Raw genomic sequence first — 15,433 nt, forward strand, 5'->3', positions numbered from 1 at the left:
GAAAAAGCTGCCCTAAAATACCAAGCATGTGTGCGCGCAGGTGATGACAACACACGTTTGTGTATAAGATGCAGTGGAAAGGCCGAAGATGAGTGAGGGCAGGCCTTTAAAAAAAAAACAAAAAAAAAAACTGAAAACAAGTCAGCAGCCCCACAGAGGAGATAAGGTGTTCCTGTCTCCTTCGCTCTCACTGGCCTCTTGTCCTGGACTGAAATGAGAAAGTAGAACGAATAGTTATGGTCTCATTATATCTGTTGACAGGGAGAATGTCAAGGGAACGCTGCTCAAGGTGGATCCATATTTACTAGAAAGTGCCTGTTGAGCCAGACAGGGCAGCTAAAGGCTGCGATGGCTGCATCACAGCTCAGGGCTGCAGCCGCAGCAGCAGCAGACAAATGCAAGACGTCTAATAACACAGGAGGTATGTGACTTCAGGGAAACAGGGATTTTATTTTACTATGACTTTTACTGCCTTCGAGATCCACTGCCAGTGTCATCTCCAAGATACCAACATAAAGACATATTCCACCCGTTGGTTTCTCCGCATCTATTGACTCGCATGATTTACTGCACCAGACAGAATGCAGGCGAGGTGATGCATGTTGTGGTGAGACGACATCTTTACATGTAGAGGAACTTAAGCAGTTAAAACCACCATGACCATACAGTAATTTACAAAGTAGCCCCATCGCTAGCAACTGAATCCTCCTTCAATGCAAGTATTACAGTATGCCAATCCATAATGACAGCCTTAGGGTGCATGGAAGACCTGATGTACAGTAGCTTTACTGAATGAGTCAATTTCTTGCCAACAGACACCATTTTAAGGGTTAAAGGGTCATATACTGTCAAGTAAAAGCAGATTTGAATGCTTCTAACACACACACACACACACACACACACACACACACACACACACACACACACACACACACACACACACACACACACACACACACACACACACACACACACACACACACACACACACACACACACACACACACACACGAGTAAGGAATCATTTAGCTCAGGCTGACAGCCAGTTTGTGTGAGCTGGTTGGGTTGTTTACAGTGAGAACATAAAAGTTTTTGGCCAGGGGATGAGGCAGTTGGGGAGGGAGGCAAGGAGTACGTGGGAGGTCCCCCAGACATTTGGACGAAATGTGACCTCGAGGTATTCTGGGAGTCTGTCACCAAGGCTAAACAACATTTCAAGGTGTCTGAGCTGAACTGAGTCATGTGCCAGCCCTGGTGTTAAATGACAGATAAGGTTTTATGACCACCAAGTATGTTAGTCCGCACAGGATATTCCATGTATCCCCCTGTCAGTCTCCCAAATTCCTTTCCTGCTCATTCACATTGTTGCAACATACTGCTTTGACTCCCGCCCACCTCCACTGCAGCCTCTGAATCAAGGACATGGCACTTGATTCCCAGAAAACACAGTAACAGGAAACGGGAAAAGCTGTTTGAATTTTGAGCTGTTGGAGCTCCTCCTCCCTGACTTCTGCACAAACACAGAGGGGAACAACACAGGACTGACTGAGTGCAAATTTTAAAACTGACAGAAGCTGCCAAGCCAGTTGGGGTGGACAAAATCCTTTCTGCTTTTCCTCTCAGCATCTTCTCACAGGAGGACACAGAAGTGCGTGGCTATGGAAGCTAAGCACTGTTATGGTAACTGTTATTTAAAATCACCATATGGGCTATATAATGCCTTTCTGTAACCCTTCACTTTTTGATAAAACATGCCATCCATAAAAAGTGACTTCCTAGCTTCTGAAAAAAGAAAAGTCCTCATGCTTTGACCACAATCTGTGTATATAATCTTTCCAAATGAATATTTCTCAGCAGTGTAAACCTGACTGTAGGAAAGTGCACACTAAGCAGACTGTAGGAAATGGAACCACAGAAAAAACAACATGCAAAAAGCAAAGCAAAACCTACAGAAGGCGGCATTAAGCAAAGAGAAAGTGTGATATGTATCTGAGCCTACCTCTGAAATTCCCCATTTTATCTGGTCCAGAATGATTTCACTTTGCTTAGCTTGGAGTTCTCAGGAGCTCTGGGAGCTCTGGAGTAAAACAACAGCGCTGCTGCCAACCTACCACAGTCCTATAGGCACATGGCTGACTGGTTCTTCAACATTTCTCTTTGTGCTTCCCTCCAAATGCTGAGGGGAACAATAACCTTGCTGAACTGCCTGGCGGTTAAAAACTGTGGTATGTCCAGCTCTTGGACAGTCTGAAGAGCAAGCACAAGTCTGAGAAGTAGGTGAGAAGCTAAAGCGGTGAGGCCAGTCTGTGCACACTTCAAGGCTGTCATTAGGTTAATACCTAAGGACCATACTGCTCAGTTCCCACAGGGTAAAGATGACCTCATCCTGGAGGCAACAAAGAGGCAAACCAGTGTCTAATTATTACCATTCAGGTTATTTTCCTTGACTAAGCAGAAAATAAACAGTCATGCATACGACAGCAGGACAAGCTTTTAGAGTATAGCTAATGACGAAAACAAACCTGCTTATTTTTAACAGTATTTCTCTCAGGGACAGACTTGTCCAGCGTTTCAACATGGAATAATATGCATCTCTTTTACCAGACATGCTTTCAAGCCAGAAGCTAACGCTCCCCTTTAAAGTATCATAATCCTCAACGTCTCCAAGCCTGCCAAGAAAAGTCTTAGTCTGACCCCACCCTGACTTGTCAGACCACGTGATCTGATCTACTGACCTCAGACTCCAGCCACTCCTCTGAGCTTCTTGCACAACCCCTTTTTCTGTGACTCTTGATTAAATGTGGTTACTGAAGGAAGGAAAAGGAAAGCTATGGTGCAAAAGTTTTAAAATCTGACTAATTCTGGCATGTTTCTAAAGGGAATGACGCTTAAAGGAGTTCAGAAAGATCTGCTGTCCCAGACTGAAATACTGCCTTCTTGCATCAATTTCATCTACAGACATGAATTCATCAGCTCTCTGATCCCTCTGAAAGCCACCTGTGCCTCGTGTCACCTTCCCCAAGGAGCACCGCAGAAGCAAATATAATATCAGCTGTCGCACAGGCTACGTTTACATGCACACAGGAAACCAGGGTACTGGGAGAAATCAGGTTAAAGCCGGAAAGCAGAGAACACGTTTACAGGCACCACAATGACATGATTATTGTGACTCCTGTGTTGACATGCATCTGGTCAGAAAAGCACATTTGTCCTGGAGCATATTTTGAGTTAGGACTGCTTATTTAAGTGTACTGGTGATTTATCATCCAAAAGAATAATTTTCTTTTGGGTCAGAGGATTTGGATTGATGGTGCAGTGAGAGGTCAGGCTTTATAGTGGGAGAGCACACTTTCATAGTGCAAGCCTTCTTATTTAAACTCAATTGTTTCAGTTTCTGTTTCAGTCTGACCTTAAATTTGCGTTCTATGAGTGATAATCTTTCCTTTCATTTTCAGAAATCTGACAGCTGACCAGGTGACTTAAATGAACGTGAGTGACTGATGTATTCCTTTGTTCCTCACTTTTACTTCAAGAAGAGATAAACTGCTGTCACCTGAACACATTCAGTGTTGCTGCAAGTCAAAAGACCCATTGTCTGCCAGTCAGCGGAAGGAAGATTTGTCTTCAGGAGGCCGAGTGACACTGGGTCACAGACATTCAATGCAGACAAATGGAGATGAACTGAGAAATAATTATACATTAGCCTGAATTTCAATTGCAGGGAGTCTCAGAGAAGCAGCGGTTCAAACGCTGATTGCTCCGACTTGCTGAGCTGAAAAGGGCTGGGAAATCTAGAGCACAAACAGAGCAGAGAGCTGCTTAAGGAACCTACAACAGGCTACATCTCTTCTATCTACTGCACAAAAGAAGTGATAAGTAACAGTTCGATACCATCTTCATAAAACTCTTTTTGAGTTCCATATACAATCCATAAAGTGAAAGCACAAAAGACCTTCTCGTAAGAGCTACGCTGTGTGCAATGAGCTAATAAATATTTCATCATGCATCAAGCTTAACATCCCATTATACCTCTCAGCCAACATATGCACCCACCAAGTGATCAAAGAACATGCTTGTGTGTGTGCGTGTACGTGTACGTGCACATGTATGTGTACATTTTTGTTCAAATTGGATATTCACTGATTCACCGATTTGTGCAGGAGGAGCCGATTAGGGAAATCATCTGGTGTATTTTTGATGAAAACCCACCTGCCCCCAGGCCCCTGTGGCACATGGTTGCTTATAACTCATCTAGAGTGGCCTAGCAGCATACGTAGCATGTGAAATCTTTTGCACTGAGAAATGAAGTCCCATTACTAGTCTCTCAGCAGCCACGAAAATGTCCCGCGAGACCCACAATGCTTAATTGCTTCTTTCAAACTGTGTATTGACTTGGCTGAATAAAACTAACATTTGTGGTCAAGTATAATTTATCAGAATTCACCGAGACGAACAATAATGCATTTTAGCCTCAGTAAATCCTCAAAGGTAGGAAAACACTTTTGCCTCAGCTCAAAAAGCATTCACAACCACCAGCATTATGCTTTTACAGCAAGTCGCTGAATTCTGAAACAATTTCTGAAATCCCCTACTGCACACACTGTTAGATTGACCATGTGGTTGAGAGTGCTGAGTGAAGCCCTGACAAAGTAATTGCTCCGAGCAGATTGGAGAATTGTGGGTAAACACAAATATACCAATGGTCCTGTGCATACAGCGTGCCCCGGATTAACTGTAAACTCAGACAGTGCATTAAGTATCCACATAGTGTGACTTCTTGGTACCGTGGGTGCCACACGTGGAAAATTCTTCCTAGATTCTTTTGAGGAGGATGGCGAATTCTCTCTGAGGCACGATGGCCTTGCCAGCAGCAAAACACAAAAAGTTATTATTAGATCCCTAGATGTTTCACTTTATGCTCTCAACTGCTGAAAAGGCTTTGCTCATTTTGACACACCCAGCAGCAGGAATGTCTCCTTTCCAGAGCGCAAACAGCCTCACATGCACAAACAATGACTCGATCAATCATTACCCTCAATAAGCTACAGAGAATGATGTAGTCTCCTTTTAATAGACACATACCTGTCCTTTGCTTGCTAGAGGATTAGACAGGGTGAGAAGTGCAGTGCTATACAGGGTGGAGACAATGTTCCGACAGCATCTCCTCCACCTTCTCAACAAAGTGGACATGCAAAGTAAATCATGCAGACGCTTCACCCATGCCTACCTCACACCTTGAACCTCACCCCGACATATGTTGCAATAATCTAAGGCCTATCTGAACATGCGTATCCACAGGGCAGGGCTCGCCTCTGAGTAAAGGCAGGAAACACACTCACTTTACAGTCAGTGCAACACAAAAACACACACTGACTAATGCTGCACGGTGCATGCATACTCTCTGAGCTGCACTTTCTCTTGCAAGATATGTTTACCCAAAGAGGACATGGGGAAGATGACTGCAGACCAAATAATCAATGTTTGCACTGTGCAGCAGTAAAAACACAAGACTAACTTTCCGTGAACAATCATTCACCCTCCACCCCATTTCCTCAAAATACCTCAACTAACGGGGAGCAGAGCGGCTCAGCTGAGGTCTCATCAGCTGTTTTCAACATGTCACCAACACAAATATGTTGTGACAGAACAGGACTTAAATTATTCTGATTGCATGTAAATCCCATAAATAGAATCAGAGTTTCTGCTAGGCAGACTTGCTACATCCTGTTACACATTGTAAGACAAATGCATTTAACACCCGAATGCTTTTCTGCATACAATTACAATCCAAAGACAACAAGTACAGCAGCAACGCTTCCCAAGAAGGAATAACAGCATAATGACCTGTACATCTCCAGAGAAGTCCAAAAAACTCACTCCTCGTGTAACAAATGTCGCACAAGACAAAGATTTTCGAGCCAACTGATAAAGTTGAATGAAGAATTTGATCATGGCATGGGACCTCCATTATTGAACCTCATTTAACAGTTCAGTTAAAAATGTGTTTAATCAATGCTGCAGTGTTATCAACCATACGCACTTCATTTGCTGTGTCAAACGTTTCCCTAGTGCTGAGCCATCAGATGATTATCAAATGATCGTGTTTCAATTTTATGTTCATGCAGGATTCTGAGAGAGAAAGAGGTTTGACAGAAATACCGAGAACATCCAAAAGGGAAAATTTTAAAAAGGAAAATTACCATAACAAATGTTCCTGCTGCTATTGGCAGTCTCCTGGCCCTTGCCGCGTAAGGTGAGCCCACTCAGCACCTTCTATAAAGACCGATTACAGAAAGAGATCGACTGCCCACAGAAAATAATCAATCACAAAGCTATGAGTTGTACAGATTTACCTTAGTTGACTGTGTCTTCATGAAAAAGGACAATTTCGTAGGTTGTTGTGATATGAATTGGGAGATAAAATGATGGCTTTGAAAATCTACTGTTTTACTAGCTCTGACATATTAATGAATGTTTCATGTGCATGAGTGACTGTGTGATAAATAAAGACTATTGATATGACCACATATCCATTTCAGTTTTGTCCATGTCTGGTTGTGTTCTTGTGTTTGCAGGGAGCTCAACTTTTGTTTTCACTCCCACATCAGTGATCCAGTTAAAAAATAGCAGGATTTTATTTAATGGTGTTTATATTGAGAATACTACAAAAGATAGGGAACACATTGCAATTATATGGTTGTATTTCACCATGTTAAAAGGCTAAAACTTATGGATTCCTGAGGCTATGAGTATGCACACGCGCATCATATGAATGGACACAAATGATTTCTCTATAAGCTAATTGATAAAACTTATTGCAAGAACTTAATTGCCCTAAATAAAAAAATATATAAAGATACCGATTATCATGAAAGCATCAATCCACTGTTCAGAAATCTGAATTTGATATTATATCCCCAATGAGAGTAATACATTTTGAATCCCAATTAGATTACGATCTCAAATCAAATCATGGTTATATGAAACATGTTGTTTTACGGCAACACCAACCTTACAATCCCTCAAACCTTGCTGCCAGTATGCTCTGTCCAACTTAATCTCATTTAAAGCAAAACCCCTGCAGTATGACCAAAAATCCAGCGCAGCAATAATTGCAGCTGTTCTACCTGCACAAGAACCACTATATATAAAGGGAGACTGATATGAAATTGATTGATTCATTGAGTTTTTATCTGCCTAGATTGTTGAGCTTGGAAATGCATTTCTGACATCGACCAGGGCCAGAAAGATAATTTTCTACTGATGCAAAACTAGCCTCCCTTTAATTTCAATGAAAAGCTCCAGGCTACATCTACATCTGTAAAAATACTCTCTGGTCAAGCTCTGCTAAAATGTTGTTTGGTGTATTAAACAGGCTGTTGCGGGGAACAAGGATAAAATACTGAGATTGACAGACTGAATTTCTCTGTGCAGCAACACCGACTTCTGAACTTTGATGAACTAAGGAAAACAAAACACAAGAAAGGAAACTCCAGTTCCTGTGAGGTATTATGAAACCATCTTAAAGAGGGAGATGGATAAGCAGAGGCCTGGCCATTTACTCCCGACGTCTGATTTGCATTGGTGCAGCCTACTCAATGCTCTGCGCTTCGGCGTGGACAGGCAGGGGTCATGGAACAACGTGCTGCTATCCATTCAAATGTGAGTGCAGCTACTGATAACTGCACAAACAAACTTTTAAACATGAACAATGGTGATGGACATGAGACCAAGTTGTCCTGAATAAAACAAGCCAGATGATCAATAAGTTTTGGTACAATCAATATGCATAGTTTCAAGGCCTTTCTGGCACTATAAAGTCCTACGACTACTACTGTTAAGTGCAAGGCATTAACTTTTTCCAATATGTGATCATGCAAATTTTGACAGAAATGCCCCAATGCTAAATATGTATTTTTAAGCAATTAAGCTGACTGAAATATGCTGCACTCCAAAATGGTATTTACAATTCTTTGAGCCTCCACTACTTCTAGCATGCAGGTCGGAAAGTGATCTCTCAAAGTCCTGGGATAGGAAAAACCTCATCTATAATTCTGAACACCAGCTCAGACTGGTCGATTCCCTTCAGCAGGTGGCCTTGCATTGGCCTAATCTGAGCTCCTCCTTAACATCAACCACACATTAACATTCACCTTCACTTGGAAGTGAAGAATGAAGTCAAAACAAAGAAAAATGGAAATAAAAAACAAATGGATGAATACATTTGCTGTGCACACTGATTATTTCTCCACACCCTGCGGTAGGTAGTTAACTGTGAGATGTTTCAGAGATGACAGGTTACTGTAAATAATACAGCTTAAGTGGTAATGAGAGTTTAAAAAATACACTTTTATGGGTATTGCACAACTATTTTTTACAGTGCACAATAAAAATCTGACATGCTACTGAATCTTGTCCTTGGTGCACCTGTTAGTGAAGATATTAAAATGAGGGTCGGCACTAACCTTTAACTGATGTCAGAATACACATACTGAATAAAGGCTAGAATATTTCAGTGACTATATCTTACTCTGCTTAACACAGAGTGCTTAAGCAAAGGTAGAGAAAAACAGTCCAGGTCTGTCATTTTGCTTTGAAGAAGATAATCCAAATTGTCTGCACAATTTCTAACAATAAAATCACCTTCAAGATCAAAACACGCTGAGATAACACAACTGACGACTGAGAAAAAAATAGCAATAACTGGAATAAGTGAAACATGTAAACTAATTCACCTTAGCTGTCAGGACACTGGCATGCATTGGCCCATGATGCAGAAAGACAGAAGTAATGTAGTTACTTAAATATCAGGTCAGCCAACAGGCACCAGCTGGCCTTTTTAAATTCTATTTAGTTCATGTGAATATACATGCTATTGGATATCCAGACTTTCATTTATTGGCATAGTTCAGCAAAAGATCCTGGGACTCTTACACAGACTGACAAAAGCCGAATATCTCCGACAGTAATGTCACTGCGTACTGAAGGAAATGTAGGGTTTCTGTCGGCACCATATGGATAATCTATCAAAGGGGATTTAATTGAAAAAATAAATCACACCGCGCAAGTTGTTAAAATAAATTCCCCTTTAGTTGTACTCTGTAATGATTCATGGAGGATGTGTATGACTTTGCAGTTCTGCAGAGGGACGTATGGTTTTATTTGAGGCATTGCTTAGAATTTATATCCTTCGGGTGGAACAGACTACAAGTGTGGGTGCCATCGCGTTCATCACATCACATAGAGATACTCCTGCTGATCTTTTGTTCCATCCAGAGTATGACATAACAATATGCTATTTCTTATCCCAGTCGCAAGAAAACACTTGCAACTCTTCTACTATGTGTAACTAATGTTTTTCAGCATTTCTGGGCTTATCTTGGCTACAATAGGAAATCTTAAATGACGTGTGAGCACCTGGGAGTGGATGTCCATCCAAAAATGAGAGGGTTTGGCATTGTTCAGGGTTACTGGTGCATGCAGAACGGAGTGCGCTTTGGATGCCAGAAAATTGTTCTTCTTGAGATGAAAACAAGTCCTTTAACAGGCTGGATGGACTATTGGCTCTATTCTGTAAGAAGTCATAGTTTCTCTACTTTAGACATGAGACATAAAAATGCTGATTATTATAGGATATTTCTCTGCTATCTAAGCTTTGTCCTAAAGAAGAAAACTTAAAAGAGCAACGTCTCATTCTTTTAAGTCGTATCAATATGTATACAGGTTTTTCAGCTTTGATCTTGTCACTGCATCAAGTTATTCTGACAAAGAAAGAAAAAAATACAGTATAAGCTTCGATATCACACAGTCCATACCTGCCTCTCAACTCCACAACCAAGCGCAAAGCTTGGGATCTAGAAAATGCCATTTTAAATGTCATGTGCTTGAACTGTATTTGTTCATTTCCAATGTCAACAGGTCCCTTTTCAGAGACAATTGTACTTTGCAGCAGTCTTTTAAATGCCTTGACATTTAAGATGTGATTCTTCTGCTTCTTGGTAGAGTTTTATGGAAACAGCTGGGGCAGACAAATCCTGCAGATTGTTTCAGTTTTCAGTTGTAGTTTGAGAGCAGGCGTAACCTGTGGTCATGTAACCTGACATTGAGGAGATGCCTTCACTGTCCGACTAAATCCAGTCACCGAGTCCACGCACATACCACTTTGGGACGTTACCTGATCCCACAAACAAGCTCTTTGAGTTAAAAAAAAAAAAAAAAAAGTCAAAAACAAGCAGCACACAGCCTAAATTTATGTTTGCTTATGGTTATGTGCTGAAACAATGAGCCAATTAAGCGATTAGTCAACTTTAACTCGAGAAAATCAAATGCCTGCTAATGGGCTAATGGTAAGGAAATAAAGGAAATATCCAACGTTTGTCCAGACAAGTTCAAGTCCTTTTTTCACTGCTTTAAACTATCTTATGGCAAGGCATAGACTTCATAATTAACTCAACAAAAATAATCAACATATAAATTAATAATGGAAATAATTACTAGCTGCTGCTGTGCAAACATCAAGTAGAGCTAAACAAAAGCTTAGTGTGTGTGGTTGTTGAATTATTTACAACAGTATTGCATCTGGCTCAAAAATTCGCTGTTCAGCATTAAGTGTCATTCTAGGTCATGACACATTTTTATGACTGTAGTGTTTTCAGGGGTGCTTATTTGTTATGTCACGCACTTGACTGAGATGGACTCCTGCACCACTCCTCCTTTTACCGTCAGTAAAGAGAGAGCTTTCGCCTGGAGTGATTATATGAGTAGCACTTTGAAATATTCAACAAGGTATTATGTGCCCTGTTGAGGTAATTCCACAAGCCAGATAGGCTTAGATAGATGGGAGCGTTTGAGCAATGAGTTTGTAGGAAGACTCCAGTAGTAAGGATACATGTGGAGCAAACAACGGTGGAAAAGCCGCTGTCCACATAGCAGAAACTGATGAGGGGGCGTCTTTCAAACTCAGCATGTCGGGCCTATGGAGGGCTATTTTACCGGACAAAAATCTATTGTGCACCTAATCTCTAAAAGCGCTGACATGCTTTGTGTTCTGTATTATCTTTAGCTGTCTGGCATCCAACCAAGGCATGAAATCTGGGGCTCTTTCAGGAATCCATCTACATATCCAGTTAGATCAACAATCAGCCAGCAGCCGCACATGCCAAGGCTTATCCACAGAAGCCAGTGCAAGGCTGAATGCACTCTATAGAAGCCGTACGGATTTTAATTAAAAATCAATTTTTATGTATGATAAGAAACCACATCTAACACAGGAGTGGGCTGCGGCGCAAACTCATGATTAAGTGTTAAACTTGGACTCCTTCAGCATACTGTGTTGTATTTTCACATTATACAACCCTGATTCCAGAAAGGTTGGGGCACTGTGTAAAGCAAGAAAACATAATGCGATAATTTGCTAACCTTTTGACATATACTCAATTGAAAACAGTACGACGACAATATAATTGTTTTACCTCATCAAGTTAATTGATTTTTGCAAATATGTACTTATTCTGAATTTGATGCCATGTTTCAAACACGTTGGGACAGGAGCAACAAAAGACTGGGAATGTTGTGGAATGCTCCAAAAACACCTGTTTGGAACATTCCACAGGTAAACAGGTTCATTGGTACTGTAGCAGGTGACAGTATCATGGTTGGGTACAAAAGGATGGAGAGAGGTTCACCACCTTGTGAACATGATTGTATAAAGGATGTTACTACATGGGCTCAGGAACACTTCGTAAAACTGTTGTCGGTAAACACAGTTTGTTTGAAAATGGTTGGTTTTACACAGTATCCAAACTTTTTGGAATCAGGTTTCAACATTAAGAATTTATCATCTTCAAATAACTGGTTTGCTTGTTGGTTTAGTCTACAAGTCTTTAGAGCGATATAATAAAAATTACCAGTTCAAAATGGAAATTCCCTACTTTACTCTATGTGGTTTGTTTTAAGGGAGGCAAGAGAGAAACATCAACTTGCTTTAGACCACGCCGTGCAAATGTGGACTGGAAAGAAACTATGTCGGGTGGGATTTGATCAAAAAAGATTTGCCACACCAAAGAATAAATAAGGCTTTTCTTTGGTAGATTGCCACCATGAACTATTATCATCCGACACTGGAGCCACAGCACAGTAGCTGTATCTGTCTATAAATTCTGCATTTATGTTAGAATATACGGATACAATGAAAGATAAATTGAAGGCTTAGCGACAAACTAAATAAAACTCAACAATCTGACTGTCACACAGTAAAAACTCTTTCACTTTTAAGAACACTTGAACTGTGCATAAGGGATGCTGACCTTCTCTTGCCTGACTGATGGAAGAGGCTGATACTTCAGCACTTTATTTAATGCATGCATTCAGGCACAGACAGAAGGAAAATAACCATTTTTTCCATGAGGCAAAGACTGCAAATACTTTCCCTTTCTTAAAAGAGGGAGAACACGCCTTTTGATCATAGCAGGGGAAAAAAAGCAAGTCTGACGTGTAACATAGAGGTGAAGGCTTAAGCCTTGGTGTAGGGCCAGAATTAGGGGGTGAAAGAAATACAAGGAGGAGAGGCCCGCCAAAGGGCGCTGAACTATTCAACTGTTGTCACTTCCCATTAAAAAGAAACCACCAAGAAGACTGGGTCAAACAATCACACCAACTCACAAAAGGTCTTTTGCAAGCATGTTTGTGTTTTTGTCTGCTGAGGCGTTCTTCAGGCGAGTAGTAGTTTAGCACTAGCATCCGCATAATCAATACAGTTTCACAAACATGCATCACTATCTTGCACAGCAAGAGTGATAAACAACATGCAGCATGGCAAATGAAACTGACAACCGATTGGCTGAACGTCTGACCTGCTAAAAATCTCGTGCCAAACACATTGTCACTGCTTAGAGTACAAGCAGAAACTACTAGAAAACAAAAGCAGAGGGAGAGCTGGACTCTTCGAACCAACGTCTCACTGTTCTTTCAGTACACAGTAAACCAGCCTAAATGGTTGTCAGCTGTGTGGCAGTGTGTGTCTTGTGCGGTAACGTGAATCACGAGGGGAGTAACCTAGAGATTCTTCTCTTGAGTGTGTGTGTGTGTGTGTGTGTGTGTGTGTGTGTGTGTGTGTGTGTGTGTGAGTGAGTGAGTGTGTTTGTGTGTGTGTGGTGCAGATCAAGCCGGTGTGAGAGAGAGTTCACACATGATCTCATCTGCCACATGCACTTCCACTGTTGGCTGAAATGGAAAAAAAAATGAACTGCACTATGGTCACATCAGTGATGCAGGCAGGTCAGGTGACCTTTCCACACCTGCATGGCAACAGGAGAGACTTGTATCACTGCTCCCAGCATCTTTGGTGTGACGATAAGAGGGTGAGACTTGACCTTGATTATCCATCATAAAAAAAAACCCCATATGAATAACTGCTTCGGCAATTTTGGGTTTTTTTAAACCAGGCTTCAACATGACACAGAGGGATTAAAGTTGAATGGTAAATTCTCCATTCCCGTTGCAATGACATTTCTCACGCTGGGGTTTAAGTGATAGTTCACACAGACGAGTATAGAAATATGAACTGAAGACTGAGCAAAGGGGTTTTGGTCGCATGTGAGACACACTTTTAAATCAAAGCGGCACACGGTAATGGACATGTGTAAAGGCATAAATCCTGAGTGAGTGTCCTACGTTGTGAGACACCGAGCTCATTAGAAAAGATAAAAGAATACTGCAGCTAAATGCAACCGTCCAGGTAACTTGACTGTTTCTTCGGCAGCTTCCGGGAAAACAAAGGTGAGTCTACCTTATCCTAAAAGGTAGGTAATTCTTGCACAGTGCAAAGCAATGAGGTTCACGTTAAAAGAAACGACCCTGCTTACAATGCAGATTAGGGTAATTAAATATGGCGTAGTTTGAATGTAGCAAGTGAACGTGAGGTAAAGGTAAGCTTATCTGGTGGGAGCAGAGAGCCTGGATCTCCGCCCCTCGGCGACCTCGCATTCCAGAGATTCCCACACTCAAAATCTCACCTGCCTTTTCCTTCACCTCTCAGCACGCTTTCAAGGGCAATATTAGTGAAAAGTGAGGTTTTTAAAAAAAAAAAAAAAAAAAAAGCCACCCGAAAACTAACGCCGAAACAGTTTCTGCACGTTAGCCAGCTAAGTTTTCATCCCAACGGTTATGAGCACGAAATCGAAGACGGCGAGTGAAGGTCCCTCAAAGGTGCGCTTTTGTCGGCGATGAATCGGTCACAAGAACAAGATTAGCGTAGTATTAGATTCTCCCCCGCTGCGAAGAAGAGTAAAGAAGTTTCTCTTGTGCTAGACGCACGCAAAAAAGGGCTAACACTTTCCCTACACAGTGAATTCACGACTTTCTGAGTTCAAGTAGCAGTGCATACCCTCTTGCCTCGCGCACAGATGCTTTTATTTTTCCCTACGTTCTTACAATTATTCAGCAGTTAGTGGAGGAGCGGGGGGGAAAGCAATCAAATACCTTAGGAGGACTGTTGCTGCGCTGGCTGAGCTGCGGCTCGGGTCAACATTGGAACCTGTAAGTTCATCGGTAAAGTCCTGCCGTTTAGTCCCATGCGTGTGGAAGAGTGAAACGCGCCTCCATAAAGGCTTCAGTGGAGAAGAAGCCAACCCCTCCGCTGCTCCCTGCTCCCACCAGCAGTCCGAGGCAATGCGAGCGTGCATGACGTCAGTGGGAATGTGGGGAAGCAGTACGCACTCCTGATTGGTTGCGACGGGAGTGGGGGGCGTTCCCAATGAGGTTCGCGCTGTTGAATTGAGCAATGACAGACGAGATGACAGTTTCCTTGGTTACAAATTTTGTCAAACCGTACACTGTACATGGAGGGATAGTACCAGGTAAGCTAAGCTCAGGAGCAGAGGGTACATGTTCATTTTACTCGCATAGCACAGACTTGATACTAGTCGTGTGTGTTGCATTTAATTATAACACGAGGCTCTGTAAAACTCCCTTCTTGTTCAAAATGTTTGTTACATTTCCAGTTGTCTGACTTCAGTGTAGACCTAGCTAGCTAACTGACAAGATAAAACAACTGCTCCTCCGTGAGACCTTTCCAGCTCATGTGGCGTTTTGTAAGGTTTTGTGCCTCCATATTATTGCAGAACTAACCGCAACTAACTATTCTAGTTCTGATTATTGATTATTTCCTCGATCAATCCAGGAGCTAAAGCTAAAGCTGTGAAAAGTGCCAACGCAGTTTCTGATGAAAGTTGTTTGACTCAGATATATCCAAACAACGGTTCAGTAACCAAAGGTAGGCTTTTCAGTTTGCTATCATAGAGGTCCAGCAAATAACAATCACACATGAGAAGTTTGGTATTTTTGTAAAAAAAAAAAAAGAAAAAAAAAAGATCGAATTGATTAATGGATTATCAAACTTGTTTTCGATTATATGACTAATGAATTGATTCGCCTG

The 15,433-nt window shown here is 41.6% G+C and overlaps 1 protein-coding gene across 5 annotated transcripts in view; it reads right to left on the reverse strand.

Annotated features, from left to right (window-relative positions):
* Nucleotides 1–14,671, reverse strand: part of pkp4 (plakophilin 4) — a 73,872-nt gene extending 59,201 nt beyond the window's left edge. For 3 of the 5 annotated variants that reach the window (XM_070975940.1, XM_070975934.1, XM_070975933.1), the window contains exon 1: nucleotides 14,479–14,671. The gene's annotated coding sequence lies outside the window, so the exon portion shown is untranslated. The remainder of the gene's footprint in view (nucleotides 1–14,478) is intronic. The other 2 variants (XM_070975936.1, XM_070975935.1) reach the window with 1 other exon arrangement.
* Between the last annotated feature and the right edge of the window lie 762 nt (nucleotides 14,672–15,433).

The sequence above is a fragment of the Chaetodon trifascialis genome, chromosome 12 (genome assembly GCF_039877785.1).
Source record: "Chaetodon trifascialis isolate fChaTrf1 chromosome 12, fChaTrf1.hap1, whole genome shotgun sequence".
Taxonomy (NCBI): domain Eukaryota; kingdom Metazoa; phylum Chordata; class Actinopteri; order Chaetodontiformes; family Chaetodontidae; genus Chaetodon; species Chaetodon trifascialis.